This window comes from Hyla sarda, unplaced genomic scaffold (genome assembly GCF_029499605.1).
Source record: "Hyla sarda isolate aHylSar1 unplaced genomic scaffold, aHylSar1.hap1 scaffold_79, whole genome shotgun sequence".
Classification (NCBI taxonomy): domain Eukaryota; kingdom Metazoa; phylum Chordata; class Amphibia; order Anura; family Hylidae; genus Hyla; species Hyla sarda.
In genome coordinates, this window is record NW_026610814.1 from 467,023 (window position 1) to 489,614 (window position 22,592).

General features: G+C 46.4%; 1 protein-coding gene and 1 pseudogene across 1 annotated transcript in view; both read left to right on the forward strand.

Moving 5' to 3' along the window:
• LOC130346487 (beta-1,3-galactosyltransferase 5-like) overlaps nucleotides 1-22,592 on the forward strand; it is a 42,560-nt gene that overhangs the window by 15,237 nt on the left and 4,731 nt on the right. The window lies entirely within an intron of this gene.
• Nucleotides 17,659-17,818, forward strand: LOC130346490 (U2 spliceosomal RNA; annotated as a pseudogene).

Genomic DNA, 22,592 nt, shown 5'->3' on the forward strand with positions numbered 1-22,592 from the left:
GTCCATACCAATCAGTGACCAAGGCTGTTCGGGGACAGGCAGAGGATGAAGGAGGCCAGCAGGCTTCTGGCGAGGAGTCTTATCCCGGGCACAGACAGTACAGGCCCGTACAAAATCAACAACATCCGTCTCCAGAGTCGGCCACCAATAAAAACGAGAGATGAGTTGCAAGGATTTTTTGATGCCCGCATTGCCTGCGAGGTGGGAGGAGTGTCCCCATTTGAGAATCCCGAGACGCTGGCATGGAGAAATGAAGGTCTTCCCTGGAGGAGTTTGCCTGATGGAGGCTGGAGAAGTGGAGATCAGACAGTCAGGAGGAATGATGTGTTGCGGAGAGACCTCTACTTCGGAGGCATCCGAGGAACGAGAGAGAGAGCATCGGCCCTAATGTTCTTGTCAGCAGGGCGAAAATGAATTTCAAAGTTAAAACGGGCAAAGAACAACGACCACCTGGCCTGGCGGGGGTTCAGTCGTTGGGCAGACTGGAGATAGGAGAGATTCTTGTGATCAGTGTATATGATAACTGGAAATTTTGATCCCTCCAGCAGGTGCCTCCATTCCTCAATTTAATGGCCAGTAGTTCTCGATCCCCGATGGAGTAGTTTCTCTCCGCTGGAGAGAAGGTCCTAGAAAAAATACCACAAGTAACAGCATGCCCGGAAGAATTTTTTTGTAGAAGGACAGCTCCAGCTCCCACTGAGGAGGCATCTACCTCCAATAGGAAGGGTTTAGATGGGTCAGGTCTGGAGAGCACGGGAGCAGAAGAAAAGGCAGACTTGAGATGTTTAAATGCGTCTTCCGCTTGTGGAGACCAGGACTTGGGATTGGCATTTTTCTTGGTTAAAGCCACGATAGGAGCCACAATAGTGGAAAAGTGTGGAATAAATTGTCTGTAATAATTGGCGAAACCCAAAAAACTTTGGATAGCACGGAGTCCGGAGGGGCGTGGCCAATCTAAGACGGCAGAGAGTTTATCTGGATCCATTTGTAGTCCCTGGCCAGAGACCAAGTATCCTAGGAAAGGAAGAGATTGACATTCAAAGAGACATTTCTCCATTTTGGCATAAAGTTGATTGTCCCGAAGTCTCTGAAGAACCATGCGGACATGCTGGCGGTGTTCTTTTAAGTTGGCAGAAAAAATCAGAATATCGTCCAGATAAACCACAACACAGGAATATAAGAGATCACGAAAAATTTCATTAACAAAGTCTTGGAAGACGGCAGGGACGTTGCACAGGCCAAAGGGCATGACCAGATACTCAAAGTGTCCATCTCTGGTGTTAAATGCAGTCTTCCATTCGTCCCCCTCCCTGATGCGGATGAGATTATAAGCACCTCTTAAGTCCAGTTTGGTAAAGATGTGGGCACCTTGAAGGCGATCAAAGAGTTCCGAGATAAGAGGTAAGGGGTAGCGGTTTTTTACCGTGATTTTATTAAGTCCGCGGTAATCAATGCAAGGACGTAGGGAGCCATCTTTTTTGGACACAAAAAAAAAATCCAGCTCCGGCAGGAGAGGAGGACTTGCGGATAAACCCCTTTTTTAGATTTTCCTGGATGTACTCTGACATGGCAAGAGTCTCTGGAGCAGACAGAGGATAGATTCTGCCCCGGGGTGGAGTAGTACCCGGGAGGAGGTCAATAGGACAGTCATAAGGCCTGTGAGGAGGTAAAGTCTCAGCTTGCTTTTTGCAAAAAACGTCAGCATAGTTCATATAAGCCTTAGGAAGACCGGATACAGGGGGAACCACAGGGTCACGGCAGGGAGTACTGGGAACCGCTTTAAGACAGTCCTTGTGACAAGAAGTACCCCAGTTCTTGATTTCTCCTGTGGACCAATCAAGGGTTGGGGAATGGCGTTGAAGCCACGGTAATCCAAGAAGAATTTCAGAAGTGCAGTTGGAGAGGACCAAAAATTCAATTTTTTCGTGATGAGGTCCGATGCACATTAGGAGAGGTTCTGTGCGGTAACGCACGGTACAGTCCAATCTTTCATTGTTAACAGAATTGATGTAGAGGGGTCTGGCGAGACTGGTCACCGGGATGTTGAACCTGTTGATGAGGGAGGCCAAAATAAAATTTCCTGCAGATCCGGAATCCAAGAAGGCCATAGCAGAGAAGGAGAGGGTAGAGGAAGATATCCGCACAGGCACAGTAAGACGTGGAGAAGCAGAGTAGACATCAAGAACTGTCTCACCTTTGTGCGGAGTCAGCGTACGTCTTTCCAGGCGGGGAGGACGGATAGGACAATCCTTCAAGAAGTGTTCGGTACCGCCACAGTACAGGCACAGATTCTCCATGCGGCGTCGTGTCCTCTCTTGAGGTGTCAAGCGAGACCGGTCAACTTGCATAACCTCCACGGCGGGAGGCACAGGAACGGATTGCAGAGGACCAGAGGAGAGAGGAGCCGGGGAGAGAAACCGCCTCGTGCGAACAAAGTCCATATCCTGGCGGAGCTCCTGACGCCTTTCGGAAAAACGCATGTCAATGCGGGTGGCAAGATGAATAAGTTCATGCAGGTTAGCAGGAATTTCTCGTGCGGCCAGCACATCTTTAATGTTACTGGATAGGCCTTTTTTAAAGGTCGCGCAGAGGGCCTCATTATTCCAGGATAATTCGGAGGCAAGAGTACGGAATTGGATGGCGTACTCGCCAACAGAAGAATTACCCTGGACCAGGTTCAGCAGGGCAGTCTCAGCAGAAGAGGCTCGGGCAGGTTCCTCAAAGACACTTCGAATCTCCGTGAAGAAGGAGTGTACAGAGGCAGTGACAGGGTCATTGCGGTCCCAGAGCGGTGTGGCCCATGACAGAGCTTTTCCAGACAGAAGGCTGACTACGAAAGCCACCTTAGACCTTTCAGTAGGAAACTGGTCCGACATCATCTCCAAGTGCAGGGAACATTGCGAAAGAAAGCCACGGCAAAACTTAGAGTCCCCATCAAATTTATCCGGCAAGGATAATCGTAGGCCTGAAGCGGCCACTCGCTGCGGAGGAGGTGCAGGAGCTGGCGGAGGAGATTGTTGCTGAAGCTGTGGTAGTAGCTGCTGTAGCATCACGGTCAGTTGAGACAGCTGGTGGCCTTGTTGCGCTATCTGTTGCGACTGCTGGGCGACCACCGTGGTGAGGTCGGCGACAACTGGCAGTGGGACTTCAGCGGGATCCATGGCCGGATCTACTGTCACGATTCGGCTGGCTGGGGGTGGATCCTCTGTGCCAGAGAGGGATTGGCGTGGACCGTGTTGGTGGACCGGTTCTAAGTTGCTACTGGTATTCACCAGAGCCCGCCGCAAAGCGGGATGGTCTTGCAGCGGCGGTAGCAACCAGGTCGTATCCACCAGCAACGGCTCAACCTCTCTAACTGCTGAAGATAGTCGCGGTACAAGGGAGTAGACAAGAGCAAGGTTGGACGTAGCAGAAGGTCAGGGCAGGCAGCAAGGATCGTAGTCAGGGGCAACGGCAGGAGGTCTGGAACACAGGCTAGGAACACACAAGGAAACGCTTTCACTGGCACGATGGCAACAAGATCCGGCGAGGGAGTGCAGGGGAAGTGAGGTATAAGTAGGGAGTGCACAGGTGAACACAATGATTAAGCCAGCTGCGCCAATCAGTGGCGCAGTGGCCCTTTAAATTGCAGAGACCCCGCGCGCGCGCGCCCTAAGGAGCGGGGCCGCGCGCGCCGGGACAAGACAGACGGGGAACGAGTCAGGTACGGGAGCCGGGATGCGCATCGCGAGCGGGCGCCTCCCGCATCGCGAATCGCATCCCGGCTGAGAGAGATATTGCAGCGCACCCGGTCAGCAGGTCTGACCAGGGCCCAGCAATTGCGAGGATGCTGCGAGCGCTCCGGGGAGGAGAGGGGACCCGGAGCGCTCGGCGTAACAGTACCCCCCCCCCTTGGGTCTCCCCCTCTTCTTGGAGCCTGAGAACCTGAGGATAAGACTTTTGTCTAGGATGTTGTCCTCAGGTTCCCAAGATCTCTCTTCTGGGCCACAGCCTTCCCAATCCACTAGACCCGGAGCGCTCGGCGTAACAGTGGTATTGTTCTGTTCTGGTATGGCGGTGTTATTCATTTATTGTATGGTGGTATTGTTCTGTTCTGGTATGGCGGTAATATTCATTTATTGTATGGGGTATTGTTCTGTTCTGGTATGGCGGTAATATTCATTTATTGTATGGGGTATTGTTCTGTTCTGGTATGGTGGTTGTATTCAGTCATTGTATGGCGGTATTGTTCTGGTATGGCGGTGTTATCCAGTCATTGTATGGGGTATTGTTCTGTTCTGGTATGGCGGTGTTATTCAACCATTGTATGGCGGTATTGTTCTGTTCTGGTATGGCGGTGTTATCCAGTCATTGTATGGCAGTATTGTTCTGGTATGGCGGTGTTATCCAGTCATTGTATGGCAGTATTGTTCTGTTCTGGTATGGCGGTGTTATCCAGTCATTGTATGGGGTATTGTTCTGGTATGGCGGTGTTATTCAATCATTGTATGGCGGTATTGTTCTGGTATGGCGGTGTTATTCAATCATTGTATGGTGGTTTTGTTCTGTTCTGGCATACTGTTGTTTTTCAGTCATTGTATGGCGGTTTTATTCAGTCATTGCATGGTGGTATTGTTCTGTTCTGGCATGCTGTTGTTATTCAGTCATTGTAAGGCGATATTGTTCTGTTCTGGCATGCTGTTGTTTTTCAGTCATTGTATGGCGGTATTGTTCTGTTCTGGTATGGCGGTGTTATCCAGTCATTGTATGGCGGTATTGTTCTGTTCTGGTATGGCGGTGTTATCCAGTCATTGTATGGCGGTATTGTTCTGTTTTGGCATGCTGTTGTTTTTCAGTCATTGTATGGCGGTATTGTTCTGTTCTGGTATGGTGGTGTTATCCAGTCATTGTATGGCGGTATTGTTCTGGTTTGGCGGTGTTATCCAGTCATTGTATGGCAGTATTGTTCTGTTTTGGCATGCTGTTGTTTTTCAGTCATTGTATGGCGGTATTGTTCTGTTCTGGTATGGCGGTTTTCTTCAATCATTGTATGGCGGTATTGTTCTGTTCTGGTATGGCGGTTTTATTCAATCATTGTATGGCGGTATTGTTCTGTTCTGGTATGGCGGTTTTATTCAATCATTGTATGGCGGTATCGTTCTGTTCTGGTATGGCGGTGTTATCCAGTCATTGTATGGCGGTATTGTTCTGTTCTGGTATGGCGGTTTTATTCAATCATTGTATGGCGGTATTGTTCTGTTCTGGTATGGCGGTGTTATCCAGTCATTGTATGGCGGTATTGTTCTGTTCTGGTATGGCGGTTTTATTCAATCATTGTATGGCGGTATTGTTCTGTTCTGGTATGGTATGGTGGTGTTATCCAGTCATTGTATGGCGGTATTGTTCTGGTATGGCGGTGTTATCCAGTCATTGTATGGCGGTATTGTTCTGGTATGGTGGTGTTATCCAGTCATTGCATGGGGTATTGTTCTGTTCTGGTATGGTGGTTGTATTCAGTCATTGTATGGCGGTATTGTTCTGGTATGGCGGTGTTATCCAGTCATTGTATGGCAGTATTGTTCTGTTCTGGTATGGCGGTGTTTTCCAGTCATTGTATGGGGTATTGTTCTGTTCTGGTATAAGTGTTATTCAACCATTGTATGGCGGTATTGTTCTGTTCTGGTATGGCGGTGTTATCCAGTCATTGTATGGGGTATTGTTCTGTTCTGGTATAAGTGTTATTCAACCATTGTATGGCGGTATTGTTCTGTTCTGGTATGGCGGTGTTATCCAGTCATTGTATGGCGGTATTGTTCTGTTCTGGTATCGCGGTGTTATCCAGTCATTGTATGGGGTATTGTTCTGTTCTGGCATGCTGTTGTTATTCAGTCATTGTAAGGCGATATTGTTCTGTTCTGGCATGCTGTTGTTTTTCAGTCATTGTATGGCGATATTGTTCTGTTCTGGCATGCTGTTGTTTTTCAGTCATTGTATGGCGGTATTGTTCTGTTCTGGTATGGCGGTGTTATCCAGTCATTGTATGGCGGTATTGTTCTGTTCTGGTATGGCGGTGTTATCCAGTCATTGTATGGCGGTATTGTTCTGTTTTGGCATGCTGTTGTTTTTCAGTCATTGTATGGCGGTATTGTTCTGTTCTGGTATGGTGGTGTTATCCAGTCATTGTATGGCGGTATTGTTCTGGTTTGGCGGTGTTATCCAGTCATTGTATGGCAGTATTGTTCTGTTTTGGCATGCTGTTGTTTTTCAGTCATTGTATGGCGGTATTGTTCTGTTCTGGTATGGCGGTTTTCTTCAATCATTGTATGGCGGTATTGTTCTGTTCTGGAATGGCGGTTTTATTCAATCATTGTATGGCAGTATTGTTCTGTTCTGGTATGGCGGTTTTATTCAATCATTGTATGGCGGTATTGTTCTGTTCTGGTATGGCGGTGTTATCCAGTCATTGTATGGCGGTATTGTTCTGTTCTGGTATGGCGGTTTTATTCAATCATTGTATGGCGGTATTGTTCTGTTCTGGTATGGTATGGTGGTGTTATCCAGTCATTGTATGGCGGTATTGTTCTGGTATGGCGGTGTTATCCAGTCATTGTACGGCGGTATTGTTCTGGTATGGTGGTGTTATCCAGTCATTGCATGGGGTATTGTTCTGTTCTGGTATGGTGGTTGTATTCAGTCATTGTATGGCGGTATTGTTCTGGTATGGCGGTGTTATCCAGTCATTGTATGGCAGTATTGTTCTGTTCTGGTATGGCGGTGTTTTCCAGTCATTGTATGGGGTATTGTTCTGTTCTGGTATAAGTGTTATTCAACCATTGTATGGCGGTATTGTTCTGTTCTGGTATGGCGGTGTTATCCAGTCATTGTATGGGGTATTGTTCTGTTCTGGTATAAGTGTTATTCAACCATTGTATGGCGGTATTGTTCTGTTCTGGTATGGCGGTGTTATCCAGTCATTGTATGGCGGTATTGTTCTGTTCTGGTATGGCGGTGTTATCCAGTCATTGTATGGCGGTATTGTTCTGGTATGGCGGTGTTATTCAATCATTGTATGGTGGTTTTGTTCTGTTCTGGCATGCTGTTGTTTTTCAGTCATTGTATGGCGGTTTTATTCAGTCATTGTATGGCGATATTGTTCTGTTCTGGCATGCTGTCGTTTTTCAGTCATTGTATGGCGGTATTGTTCTGGTTTGGCGGTGTTATCCAGTCATTGTATGGCGGTATTGTTCTGTTCTGGCATGCTGTTGTTTTTCAGTCATTGTATGGCGGTATTGTTCTGTTCTGGTATGGCGGTGTTATCCAGTCATTGTATGGCGGTATTGTTCTGTTCTGGTATGGCGGTGTTATCCAGTCATTGTATGGCGATATTGTTCTGTTCTGGCATGCTGTTGTTTTTCAGTCATTGTATGGCGATATTGTTCTGTTCTGGCATGCTGTTGTTTTTCAGTCATTGTATGGCGGTATTGTTCTGTTCTGGTATGGCGGTGTTATCCAGTCATTGCATGGGGTATTGTTCTGTTCTGGTATGGTGGTTGTATTCAGTCATTGTATGGCGGTATTGTTCTGGTTTGGCGGTGTTATCCAGTCATTGTATGGCAGTATTGTTCTGTTCTGGTATGGCGGTGTTTTCCAGTCATTGTATGGGGTATTGTTCTGTTCTGGTATAAGTGTTATTCAACCATTGTATGGCGGTATTGTTCTGTTCTGGTATGGCGGTGTTATCCAGTCATTGTATGGCGGTATTGTTCTGTTCTGGTATGGCGGTGTTATCCAGTCATTGTATGGCGGTATTGTTCTGGTATGGCGGTGTTATTCAATCATTGTATGGTGGTTTTGTTCTGTTCTGGCATGCTGTTGTTTTTCAGTCATTGTATGGCGGTTTTATTCAGTCATTGTATGGCGATATTGTTCTGTTCTGGCATGCTGTTGTTTTTCAGTCATTGTATGGCGATATTGTTCTGTTCTGGCATGCTGTTGTTTTTCAGTCATTGTATGGCGGTATTGTTCTGTTCTGGTATGGCGGTGTTATCCAGTCATTGTATGGCGGTATTGTTCTGTTCTGGTATGGCGGTGTTATCCAGTCATTGTATGGCGGTATTGTTCTGGTATGGCGGTGTTATTCAATCATTGTATGGTGGTTTTGTTCTGTTCTGGCATGCTGTTGTTTTTCAGTCATTGTATGGCGGTTTTATTCAGTCATTGTATGGCGATATTGTTCTGTTCTGGCATGCTGTTGTTTTTCAGTCATTGTATGGCGATATTGTTCTGTTCTGGCATGCTGTTGTTTTTCAGTCATTGTATGGCGGTATTGTTCTGTTCTGGTATGGCGGTGTTATCCAGTCATTGTATGGCGGTATTGTTCTGTTCTGGTATGGCGGTGTTATCCAGTCATTGTATGGCGGTATTGTTCTGTTCTGGTATGGCGGTTTTATTCAATCATTGTATGGCGGTATTGTTCTGTTCTGGTATGGTGGTGTTATCCAGTCATTGTATGGCAGTATTGTTCTGGTTTGGCGGTGTTATCCAGTCATTGCATGGCAGTATTGTTCTGTTTTGGCATGCTGTTGTTTTTCAGTCATTGTATGGCGGTATTGTTCTGTTCTGGTATGGCGGTTTAATTCAATCATTGTATGGCGGTATTGTTCTGTTCTGGTATGGCGGTTTTATTCAATCATTGTATGGCGGTATTGTTCTGTTCTGGTATGGCGGTTTTATTCAATCATTGTATGGCGGTATTGTTCTGTTCTGGTATGGCGGTGTTATCCAGTCATTGTATGGCGGTATTGTTCTGTTCTGGTATGGCGGTTTTATTCAATCATTGTATGGCGGTATTGTTCTGGTATGGCGGTGTTATCCAGTCATTGTATGGTGGTATTGTCCAATTTAGTGAATATATTAGCTCCACGAAGACGGTCAAAGAGTTCAGAGATCAAAGGCAGGAGATAGCGGTTTTTGATGGTAATTTTATTTAAACCACGGTAGTCAATACATGGTCGTAAGGATCCATCCTTTTTAGAAATAAAGAAGAACCCCGCTCCAGTAGGGGATGAGGACTTCCGAATAAAACCTCTCTTTAGGTTCTCTTGGATATACTCAGACATGGCTTGAGTCTCTGGGGCAGACAGAGGGAGATCCTGCCACGGGGCGGAGTAGTACCAGGAAGGAGGTCAATGGAACAATCATAAGGCCTATAAGGTGGTAAGATCTCTGCTTGCTTTTTGCAGAAAACATCTGAAAAGTCCTGGTAGGCCTTGGGAAGGCCCGGTATAGGTGGAGCCTCAGGGGTTTGACAAGTGGGAGCAGATGTGAGGCATCGTTTGTGACAAGAAGGACCCCAAATTTTGATCTCCCCGGTGGTCCAGTCGAGGGTGGGAGCATGACGTTGGAGCCACGGCAGGTCGAGAAGAACTTCAGAGGTGCAGTTGGGCAGAACAAAAAATTCTATTTTTTCATGGTGCAGTCCAATGCTCATGGGCAGGGGTTCAGTGCAGTAGCGCACAGTGCAGTCCAATTTTTCTCCGTTAACAGAAGAGATAAAGAGCGGTTTGACGAGACGGTTACTGGGATGCTGAACCTATTAACAAAAGAGGCCAAAATAAAGTTTCCTGCAGAACCTGAGTCCAAGAAGGCCACTGCTGAGAAGGAGGAGTTGGCGGAAGGAGAAATCCGCACTGGTATCGTCAGACGTGGAGAAGCAGAATTCACACCAAGAGTCGTCTCACCCTTGTGAAGTAAGTGAGTGCATTTCTCCTGACGCGGAGGGCGGATAGGACAGTCTTTTAGGAAGTGTTCGGTACTACCACAGTACAGGCTCAGATTCTCGTTACGGCGGCGAGTCCTCTCTTGTAGGGTCAGGTGGGACCGATCCACTTGCATAGCCTCCTCGGCAGAAGGCACAGGAACAGATTGCAAAGGACTTTGGAAGAGAGGAGCCGGGGAGAGAAACCGCCTGGTGCGAACAAGATCCTTTTCCTGTCGAAGTTCCTGGCATCTTTCAGAGAAACGCATGTCGATGCGGTGGCCAAATGGATTAGTTCAGACAGATTTGCAGGAATTTCTCGTGCGGCCAGGACATCTTTGATGTTACTGGATAAGCCTTTCTTGAAGGTCGCGCAGAGGGCCTCATTGTTCCAGGATAGCTCAGAGGTGAGGGTACGGAACTGGATGGCGTATTCGCCCACAGAAGAACTCCCTTGGACGAGGTTCAGCAAAGCAGTCTTGGCTGAGGAGGCCCGGGCTGGCTCCTCAAAGACACTACGAACTTCTGAGAAGAAGGACTGGATAGTAGCGGTGGCGGGATCGTTGCGGTCCCAGAGCGGTGTGGCCCATGACAAGGCCTTTCCAGACAGGAGACGGACCACGAAAGCCACCTTAGACCGTTCAGTGGGGAATTGGTCCGACACGGCACTGTTTAGAGTCCCCATCAAACTTGTCCGGTAGAGACAGGCAGAGGCTAGGAGGAGATGCAGGAGCTGGCGGAGGAGATGATTGCTGAAGTTGCGGCAGAAGCTGTTGCAGCATGACGGTCAGTTGGGTCAGCTGCTGTCCTTGTTGCGCGATCTGTTGTGTCTGCTGGGTGATCACTGTGGTTAGGTCAGCGACACTAGGCAGCGGGACCTCAGCGGGATCCATGGCCGGATCTACTGTCAGGATCCGGACTGGTATGCAGCGAGGACACTGGAGGTGGATCCTCTGTGTCAGTGAGGTGATGACATGGGCCGTACCAGAGGAACGGAGTCTAAGGGGTTACTGGTTTTCACCAGAGCGGGATGGACTTGCAGCGGCAGGTAACCCCCAGGTCGTTCCACTCGATAGCGACTCAACCCCAACTGACAGCTGAGACAGGCGCGGTACAAGGGACAAGGCAAGAGCAAGGTCGGACGTAGCAGAAGGTCAGGGCAGGCAGCAAGAGTCGTAGTCAGGGGCAACAGCAGAAGGTCTGGGTACACAGGCTTGGGAACACACAAAACGCTTTCACAGGGCACAAGGCAACAAGATCCGGCAAGGACAGGAAGGGGAAGTGGGTTTTTATGTGTTAGCAGGTGTAGGTACAGATTGGGCCAGGCACCAATTAATGGTGCACTGGCCCTTTAAATTTCAGCGAGCCGGCGCGCGCGCGCCCTAGAGAGCGGGGCCGTGTGCGCCGGGACAGAACAGCAGGAGGACGGGGCAGGTGAGGAGATTGGGATGCGACCCGCGGGCGGGCGTGTCCCGCTACGCGGATCGCATCCCCACTGGTGATAACAGTGCAGCGCTCCCGGTCAGCGGGTCTGACCGGGGCGCTGCACACAGAAGAACGCCGCAAGCGCTCCGATGAGGAGCAGGGACCCGGAGCGCTCGGCGTAACATCAACATTAGAAGTGGCTTGATGTTATCAAAATAGAAAGTATCACATGACCTGAAGTTTACTATCCTAGTGGTATTCAGTAGTGCTAAACACTCTTATTTATTGTGTTTGACTAGTTGCATAGATTAAAGCAAAAGAGAGAGAAGACATGAGGATGGTGAAGGAGCACGCATAATACATATATATAACCTCTTTTGGTGCATTGAGATGCATTCTGGGTTAGTAAGACATTTGCAATCTAAACAAGTCCCTTAAAAAAAGAAAAATACCATATGATCTTGTTAGATGTTTTTACAGTGGGGTGAGAGTAACCATAACTTCCATCGTTTTTCAAAGCGTGTGTAGGTGGTAGACCCTAATGCTATGATTTTTTCGTATGATAGTGTGGTGTTTAGTTTGGCAATTACTGTGTCTATAGAAGGGATCACGCTTGTTTTCCAGTTCACCACCAAAGCTAATTTCACAAGTATACATAAAAGATAATATAGGTCTCTATGTTCGCGAGGAATGGAATCCAAATCTAAGAACAGCAAAACAGCTTGTGGAGACCAAGGTATATAGCTCAAGGTGTATATCCTTAGCAAGTTTTTCACATGAGGACCAATATTCCTGGACCCGGGGGCAGGTCCAGAGAACGTGTAGGAGGGTACCTTTTGAGCCGCAACCGCGCCAACAGTAAGGAGAGGTGTCTGGATATATATGTGAGAGGCGATCTGGAGTGTAATACCACCTTAAGATAGTTTTGAGAGCGGATTCAATATGAGAGGTACATTGGAATGATACGTGTACAGTTTTAAAGGGGTTGTGCGCTGCCCTTCCTTTCGGAGCTCCGCACGCAGCGTCCGGAAGTTCATTACCCCAAACGCTGTGTGCGGGCTTCCGTGTTCGCGCCCGCCAGGCGTGATGCCATGTCATTCTCTATTGTTGTGAGCAAAGGTTCGTAATTTATAATTTTTTATGAGGGAATGCCAATCTAATCCCCAAATACTGCAAAGAGCAGGGCTGCCAATCAAATTGGTAAGTATGTTTCAGGGAAAGTAGAAGGGATGGGGAAAGGTTTATGGGGAGTGCTTGTGTTTTAGTGCTATTAAGATGATAATAGGAGATGTCACCGAAAGAAGAGATAGCTTCTAGTACTGCTGGGAGTGATATGCTTGGATTAGTCAATGATAGGATAACATCATCAGCGTATAACGTGATTTATATGAGTTTTATCTCCAAGAACAACCCCAGATATAAGAGGGTTGGACCTTATAGCATATGCCAAGGGTTCCATTGCAAGAATGTAAATGAGAGGGGACAGGGGGCCACCCTGTCTAGAACCATTGGTTATGTCGAAAGGTTCTGACATGGCCCCATTGGCCATAACTCTAGCTGATGGCTGTGTGTATAGGGAGTGTAAGGCAGAATAAATAGGGCCTGTGAAACCCAACCTGGATAATACCGAGAAGACATACGACCACCTTAGACGGTCGAACGCCTTCTCAGCGTCCAATGCCATTATCAGTGCCGGGGTGCGTGTATGCTCTAGGTGTGAAAAGATGTTCAACAAACGCCTCATGTTATCCGACGCCTGCCGGCTAGCTACAAGGCTGGATTGATCCATATGGACCAAGGATGGGAGAACCCCCGCTATTCGTGTCGCTAATAATTTGGCAAAGATCTTGATGTCCTGGTTTAATAGGGAAATGGGGAGAAAATTTTGTGGGACATTGTTTGGCTTACCAGGCTTAGGGAGGGTGATTATGGTGGCCTCTAGATTTTCCTTAGGGAGGCTCCCAGCAGTCATAGCTGCTTGACAGAAATCCCTAAGGAAAGGGGATAATATGTCACTGAAAGATTTATAATATGAATTAATGAACCCGTCTGGGCCGGGGGCTTTATCCTTAGGTAGGGAGCGAATGACCTGGGAAACCTCCTCTACAGAGATAGGGGTATTTATTAGTTGTAATTGGGATGGTGAAAGGGATGGGAGGAATAATTTGTCCAAGTATGCAGAAATGGATGTGGTCAAATCGGGTGGAGTAGGGACTGTTTTTTCTATATTATACAGGGCATGGTAAAAAAAACTTTAAAACCATTTGCTATTTCTTTGGGGGTATAAAGTTTGTCGTTTTTTTAGTCTTCGAGCTAAAGGTTTGCCTGCCTTATAATTTTGTGAGTAGTACTGGGCTTGCAATTTGCGGTATGCTTTCTCATAAGATGACAATAATAAGCATCTCAGATCCCTTCTAAGTGTGGATACCGCCAACGCTGACTCCGCAGAGGGGTTAGTTGGTTATTGAGCTCAGCGGAGCAAAGTTGAGACAATGTAGAGTCAAGCATTTTTTCCCTTTGTTTTTAAAAAAAATGCGCCGTACTTAATGCAGCTACCACGGGCAACCGCCTTATGGCAATTCCATATGGTCATAGGATCTGTCACTGAATCTTTATTGTGCCTAAAATATTCGGATATATCGTGTTTCAGAGGAGTTGGACCAGATGTATGGATTGCTGCGCCATGAGTAACATGTTTGGGAGGATATTTTATGCTGCAAGTGTAGGGTAATGGCCGCATGATTGGACCAGGTGATGGTCTCTATGGTGGTTGTGTGTATTTTTGAGAGTAACTGCCTGTCCACTATAAACATGTCAAGACGAGAGTACGATAGGTAAGTGTATTCTCGGTCTGTGCCATGCTGCACTCGCCATATGTCATAAAGGTCCTCCTCCCAAAGGGAAGTAGATAGAAAAGCAGGAGAATGACGAGTAAGTGGGGAATAATCAATAGACGGGTCGGTCACTACATTGTAGTCACCACATAGTAGCAAGGGGCCCCAATTAGGTTTGCGAGCTAGGTTAAGTAATTTTTTAAAGAAACGGAGCTGTCCCCTATTAGGTGCGTACAAGGCCACAATGGTGAGACGTGCAGCATTAATGGTACAATGTAAGATTACATACCTCCCCTGGGCGTCTGATACGAGTTCCTGGAGAGTGAAGGTGATGGTATTTTTCACTGCTACCATAACACCTCTGGCCTTTGAACTGTAGTGGGAATGAAAAATGTTAGAATAAGAAGGATGATGTATTCTGTGAGCATCTCTGGAGAGCAGATGCGTTTCCTGAGCGCAAAAAATGTCGCAACCCAGTTTCCGCGCCTGCCTCCACAGATGAGATCGTTTATGAGGGGCGTTTAGCCCATTCACGTTCATGCTAGCGAATTTCACTACCATAATACATAATTAGAATAAAATGGAATGTCCAGCGCAGTATGGTCCAACCAATTCACTTTATTGATTAAAACCCTGGATACATGGATGCAGCAGGCACAGGGGACGCGTTTCGGCTCAAGAATGAGCCTTATTCTTGAACACACCTCCCAGCCAGCGTGTGCCCGTCCCTCAGGAGAGTACCTAGCACAAAAGATACAGGTGATGTGGTAAAGCCACATGAACCAAAAAACATAATACAATAATAAACATAAAAAATCATCAGAATATGCTTAGAATTAGGATGACCCTCAACCAGAGGGGTCTCCCAAGGGTGAGTGGGGGTTAGAGTCCACTCTGAAGCCATGGATATTGGACCCAACACCGGACCCCATGGTTAAACCTGTCAAAGGGAAAATAAAGAAAGCAACCATTCTCAGGACCTTCATGCAGTGGACCAATCTTTGGCAATTGGAGCCTGACGCATAGCACGTTGAGGCTTGGGGTCAAGAGCAGGAGGAATGTTCCAGTGTTTTAGCAGTTCCAATCCCTACTCAAGGGAACGTATGATATGCATAGAGTCGTCCTTCCTGATAAGTAGGCGTACAGGGAATCCCCATCTATAGGCTATTTTCGCTGATCGCAGAGCCGCTGTCACAGGTGTCAAGGCATGTCTAGCTTGAAGTGTAGCTGCTGATCAGTCGGCATACACTGATACATGGTGAAATGGCGCAGGAAGACCGTTGTTTTTTCTGGCAGTTTCCATGAGACGCTCTTTGACAGTGTAGAAGTGAACACGGGCTAAGATGTCACGTGGTATGGTGTCCTCCAGATGTTTGGGTCTCAGGACCCTATGGGCCCTGTCCGCTTCAAGCTCTTGAGGGGAGCAATCTGGAAGAGCTGTTTGTAGCAATGTAGGGACATAAGTAGGAATATCAGGGACCCCTCTCAATTTTATGTTATTGCGGCGGGTCCTATCTTCAAGGTCCGCCACTTTAGATTTGAGCGCAACAGTCTAGTAAATTATTGTGTGAATCTGCAAATTCACCAAACTTCGTCTCCACATGGTCTACGCGGTCCCCTAGTGAATCAATGGCAATCTGCATAGGGTTAACCAGCTTGTACATGTCAGCCAAAAAGGTTTTGCGCAATATGGATAGCATGTCTCTCATAGATGTGTCCGTCAGGGACTGATTCTGGACTTGTATAGCTGAAAAAGGGTCAACCCCTGTATCAATGCTGGGGTTGTGAAGGCTCCTTAGAGCTGTAGCCTCACGGTAGCCGGCAGGGGATGAATCAGTAGAGCGCGCCCCTGGAGTGGTAAGATGGGGCCTAGTAGCTGCGGTAGAGGGCTCACCTTTGGAGCAGCTGCTGCTTCCGTCTGAGGGGGTCCCCGCTGCCTGTGAGTGCTGCTGCCTGCCGTATGGAGAGGAGGATGTACGATGCAGCGCTGGATCAGAGGAAAATCTCCTCAGCCGAGGAGAGATGGAAGGTGCGTTCTCTGTGAGGGGTGGAAGTCCCGCCGCGGGAGATCGCGGTGAAAGCACAGCGCCGGCGTCATCTTGCCTTGCTGCGGAGCGGGGAGTAAAGCTGAATTTCTTCAGCGAGTCAGCTTTCCCTTGCTTTCTCCTCCTGGTAGGCATGTCAGGGGGCCGCAAGGGTCCGGAGGATATCGTTTTTAGGATGGCAGAGTCGCTTTAACAGTCGCTATGCCGGGCTCAGGAGCCGAGCTCACTCAGTGTGCGACCATACACCACGGCAGCCAGGCCACGCCCCCGTACTGTATTGAGCTTGCTTCATGGTGAGTGTATGTTCACACTCGCTTATTGGCCATCACAAGGTCGGGCCCTCTTTAGTGTTTGTCTTTCATTTCCGCTCAATACAGTAATATTTCATTGTAGGTCTCAGCATTAGCTTATTCAGCTCATTTAGTCATCCATTAATCTCTAGTCATCATTCTCGTTCTGTTAAGCTCATTTTGGTAGTAGTGCTTGATTTTCCTCACGGTTGGTGTATGTTCATCCTCGGTTATTGGCCGCCACAAGGTCGGGTCCTCTTTAGTGTTTGTCTTTCTCTTCCGTTCATTATAAATATTCATGTACTGTATTGAGCTTGCTTCATGGTGGGTGTACGTTCACACTTGCTTATTGGCCACCACAAGGCCGGGTCCTCTTTAGTGTTTGTCTTTCGTTTCCGTTCACTATACATATTCACGTACTGTATTGAGCTTGCTTCATGGTGGGTGTAGGTTCACACTTGCTTATTGTTGCTTATTGGCCACCACAAGGTCTCAGCATTAGCTTATTCAGCTCATTTAGTGAAGCATTAATCTCTAGTCATCATTCACGTTCTGTTAAGCTCATTTCAGTAGTAGTGCTTGATTTTCTTCACAGTTGGTGTATGTTCACCCTCGGTTATTGGCCACCACGAGGTCGGGCCCTCTTCTAGTTCGGCATTTATTTACGTTCACTTAGTGATATTTCATCATAGCTCTCAGCGTTAGCCTATTCAACTCATTTAGTCAAGCATCAATCTCTTGTTGTCATTTTTAAGTTCAATTGAGCTCATCTTGGTAAGTAGTGCTTTGAGTTTTTCATGGTTGGGTATGTTTACCCTTGGTTATTGGCCATCACGGTTCGGGCCCTCTTCAGCGTTTGGTTACTCACATGTGTTGACAGTAACATCTCCTTGTAGGACTCATCTTAAGTCTACCCAGTCAGTTACTCAAGCATCAATTCCTGGTCGTAATTTATTTCTTGTCGGGTTTAGTTCAGTAAGCAGTGCTTTGAGTTTTTCTTTGTGGTTGGGTTCATACACCCTCGATCCCTGGCCATTACGGATCCGGGCCCTCGATAATGGTTAACGATCAATCTTAGGATGTCATTGGTGTTGCATGTTAAGCTCCCATGAATGGTTATTCATTTCGGACCATCGTTAGTGTTTTTCTATTCTTACCCTCTCCACAAGTCAGTTGTGCGCATGTCTTCGGTCTATTAGTTTCTTTGTTATGTTTGTTTCAGACAGTGCATGTCACTCAGGGGTTAGTAGCTCACTTACTTCACATGGGGGGAGTGTAAGACCAAGTCTCACATACTATCCCCCCTCCAGGAAGGCACACAGATAATCTCGGCCTCTCGACCTTTTGGCTAAGATCAAGTGTAGTATCTGTTCTTATCAGTTTTCATGCTGGTGGGGATGGGTGCTGCATGGAGGGGGCAGGTGTACCAGGGCTTTCCGGGGCTGGTTCTGAGGAATCAGCTCGACGGCTGCCCCGATGTGACCTGTTCCCTCCGGGTCTCGCCATGAGGCTGAGAGGGTCTAGAGCCGAGGTACTTTTGTGCCTCGGGGAGTGGTGACCCCGAAGTGCCGAAACTCACTGGGAGGATGGACTCACTGAGTTGAAGCACGGGCACCATAATCTATTCACCTTGTGGCACTCACCTCTTGATTCCCGGCCTTCTGGCTAGGATCAGAGAAATTTTTTATAGATCCGGCCGGATGTCCGGGCAGTATACCTGCACACATTCACTTATATATTTATTTTTGTCTCACTGTGTCACTTTTTGCGTGTTGTGTGTTCACAGGATTTGTCAGGATGCGGTAGCCCTTCTGGGTGTCCCTCCTGGCGGTCTAGGGGAGGTGTGTGTGGCCATTAGGTTCCGCACCTCCCTGCAAACACCCCGGGTACTCCTGCTTTGGCAGGGTACCTACCGTTATCGGCTCTGCGGGCAGATACCTTGGCTAACGCCAAGGGGGATGCCAGGAGCATTTGTGGTCCCCTAGTAGCTTCGGCGAAAAGGGACATCGAACCTGGAACCTCGCAGGTACCTTTTGGTCCGGAGGCGAAGGGTGAGGTTTGTTGGGGGGCCTCTCTCCTATCGGAGAAGGGCTTGCGATAGACCGCATCCTTTGTGCACGTTTTTTTAGTGTAACACGTTTGCACTTTTTCTTGCACTTTGGGTGAATCGAGAGCACGTTCCTTGGCTTTAAAAAAAAAAAAAAAAACTTCACATGGGGGAGTGTAAGACCAAGTCTCACATACTATCCCCCCACCAGGATGGCACACAGATAATCTGTGTGCCTTCCTGGAGGGGGGATAGTATGTGAGACTTGGTCTTACACTCCCCCCATGTGAAGTAAGTGAGCTACTTCTCTGCTTCCTACGACGCTGTAAAATAACATTGTCATTTCTCCTACTCTGAGCGCTGTTTTTTTCTACATTTGTTTTTATATTGCTACGGATTCCATATGTGCTTTCCGGAATACCTTGCGCACTTCTGAAAGGGATGTCCTTGTGTCGGTGACTGGGAGACTTATTTTACGTTTGAAGAGGACCCAGGGTGTCGGTGGGGGAATACACATCTAGTGTGACCCCCCACTCACACCGGGTGAGTAACATACACCTCATTACCTATACATTGGGATTAGAACGCCGCCATCTTTTTCTAATATATTGCATCTACTCAGGGGTTAGTGGCCGCCTTCAAGGTCGGGCCTACATATGTTTCATCGGTAACCTCAAGTAGCACAGTTCATGGTTGGCTAGTTCTTGGTGGAATTGTCACTGCTCGTTCTGCCGAGAAGTCCCTTTTCAGTTTGTATAACACACTAGTGCTTATTTAGCATGACTTTTCTTTCAGGTTCATACGGTTCTTGTGTTCAAACATTCAATTGCTTTCCATCTATTCTGTTATTCTTCAGGTATTGCATATTGTTGCGCGTGCGCTGTACGTGCCCTCGTACAATTTGTGCTGTACAGGTGCCGGTAGTTTCACTGTGCCTACACTCGTAGCATTTACACTGTATAAATAGTGTTGAGCGGCATTGGCCATATTCGAATTCGCGATATTTCGCGAATATATCGAGGAATATTCGTCATATATTCACTAAATTCGCATATTAGTAATATTGGCGCTATATTTTCGCATATGCGTAAATTCGCGTATGCGAAAATGTGCATATGCTACAATTAGCATAAACGAAAATTAGCATATGCGAAAATTTGCATAAGCGAAAATTCACATATGCGAAAATTAGCATATGCAAATGTAGTATTAGAGCCTTCTTTAGACCACACAAGCTGGAAGCAGAGAGGGATGATCACTGTGATGAGTACTGTGAAAAAAATATATATATTCGTAATTACGAATATATAGTGCTAAATTCACGAATATTCGTGAATTCACGAATATGCGATATTCGCGAATAAAATTTGCATTGCGATTATTCACGAGCAACACTATGTATAAACGTATATATTGTAGCATTTATACTGTTCATATGCTCATAGCATTCATACTGTATATACGTTTGTAGCATGTGTATCATTCAAATGCTCATAGCATTTATACGGTACATACACCCATCGCTTCTAAACTGTACATATGCTCATAGCATGCATACCGTACATATGCTCATAGCATTCATATTGTACATTCGTTCATTATATTTACACGGTACATACGCTCACAGCATTCATACTGTACATACGCCCATAGCATTTATACGGTACATTCGCTCATAGTTTTATAATATTCACACGATCATAGCATTTATATTGTCCAGATGCTCGTAGAATTCATACTGTTCATACACTTGTAGCATTATTTATTTATTTTATACGCTCATAGCTTTATTCTGCATATACGCTCATAGCATTTATACTGTACATACGCTCATAGACTTATATTGTTCACACAATCATAGCATTCATATCATTCATATGCTCATAGCATTTATACTCCTCAAACACCGTGGCTTAATATTGTTTATACGCTCATAGCATTATACTGTACATACGCTCATTGCATTTATACTGTACATGCGCTTATTACATTATGCTGTACATTAGCTCAAAGCATTTATACTGTTCATACGCTCATAGCATTCATACTGTACATATGCTCGTAGCATTTACATCGTATTCATGTTCATAGAATTTATACTGTACATTCACTCATAGCATTCATACTGTATATGTATTCATAGCATTTATACCGTACATACGCTCATAGCTTCCATACTGTACATATGTTCTTAACATTCATACTGTACATGCGCTCATAGCATTTATACGGTACATGTGCTCATAGATTTATTTTGTTCACACACGATCATAGCATTTATATTGTCCATACGCTCATAGCATTTATATTGTCCGCATGCTCGTAGAATTTATACTGTTCATACACCCATAGCATTATAGTGTTTATACGCTCATAGCATTCATACTGTACATACGCGCATGTCACGTATATCGTTAAAATGCTCTTAACATTTATACAGGACATATGCCCATAGCTTCCACACTGTACATATGTTCATAGCATGCATACTGTACATATGCTCCTAGCATTCATACTGTACATACATTCATAATATTTATACGGCACATATGCTCACAGCATTCATACTGTATATACATCCATAGCATTTTTATATGGTACATTCGCTCATAGTTTTATATTCACACGATCATAGCATTTATATTGTCCATATGCTCATAGATTTCATACTATTTATATGCTTGTAGCATTATTTTGTTTATACGCTAATAGCTTTATGCTGCACATACGCTCGTAGCATTTATACTGTACATACGCTCATAGGATTTTTACGGTACATTCACCTATAGATTTATATTGTTCACACGATCATAGCATTTATATTGTTCATATGCCCATAGCATTATATTGTTTACACGCTCATAGCATTCATACCACACATAAACTTATTACATGCTGTACATTAGCTTGTAACATTTACTGTTCATATGCTCATAGCATTCATACTGTATATACTCTCGTAGCATTTATATCGTCCTCATGTTCATAACATTCATATTGTACATTCGCTCATAGCATTCATACTGTACATATGCTCATAGCATTTATACCATACAAACGTCCATAGCTTTCATACTGTACATATGTTCATAACTTTCATACCGTACATGCATTCATAGCATTTATACGGTACATTCGCTCATAGATTTATATTGTTCACACAATCATAGCATTTATACGCCCGTAGCATTAGATTGTTTATACGCTCATAGCATTCATACTGTACATACGCTTATTACATGCTGTACATTAGCTCAAAGCATTTATACTGTTCATATGCTCATAGCATTTATATTGTCCACACGCTTTTAGAATTTACACTGTTCATAAGCCCATATCATTATATTGTCTATACGCTCATATCATCATACTGTTCATATTGTTACGCCGAGCGCTCCGGGTTCTTGATCCTCCCCGGAGCGCTCGTGGCGTTCCTCTCTCTGCAGCGCCCCGGTCAGACCCGCTGACCGGGAGCGCTGCACTGACATTGCCGGCAGGGATGCGATTCGCATAGCGGGACGCGCCCGCTCGCGAATCGCATCCCAAGTCACTTACCTGTCCCGGCCCCCGGCTGACATGTCCTGGCGCGCGCGGCTCCGCTCCTTAGGGCGCACGCGCGCCAGCTCTCTAAGATTTAAAGGGCCAGTGCACCAATGATTGGTGCCTGGCCCAATTAGCCTAATTAGCTTCCACCTGCTCCCTGGCTATAATACCTCACTTCCCCTGCACTCCCTTGCCGGATCTTGTTGCCTTGTGCCAGTGAAAGCATTTAGTGTTGTCCAAAGCCTGTGTTTCCAGATCTCCTGCTATCCATATTGACTACGAACCTTGTCGCCTGCCCCGACCTTCTGCTACGTCTGACCTTGCCTCTGCCTAGTCCTTCTGTCCCACGCCTTCTCAGCAGTCAGCGAGGTTGAGCCGTTGCCGGTGGATACGACCTGGTTGCTACCGCCGCAGCAAGACCATCCCGCTTTGCGGCGGGCTCTGATGAATGCCAGTAGCATCTTAGAACCGGTCCACCGACACGGTCCACGCCAATCCCTCGCTGACACAGAGGATCCACATCCAGCTAGCCGAATCGTGACACATATGCTCACAGAATTGGTACTGTACAAATGTTCATAAATTATACGATACATTTGCTTGTAGCTTCATACTGTACTTACACTTGTACCATTTATGCCGCACATACGGGCATATCATTTTTATACTGTA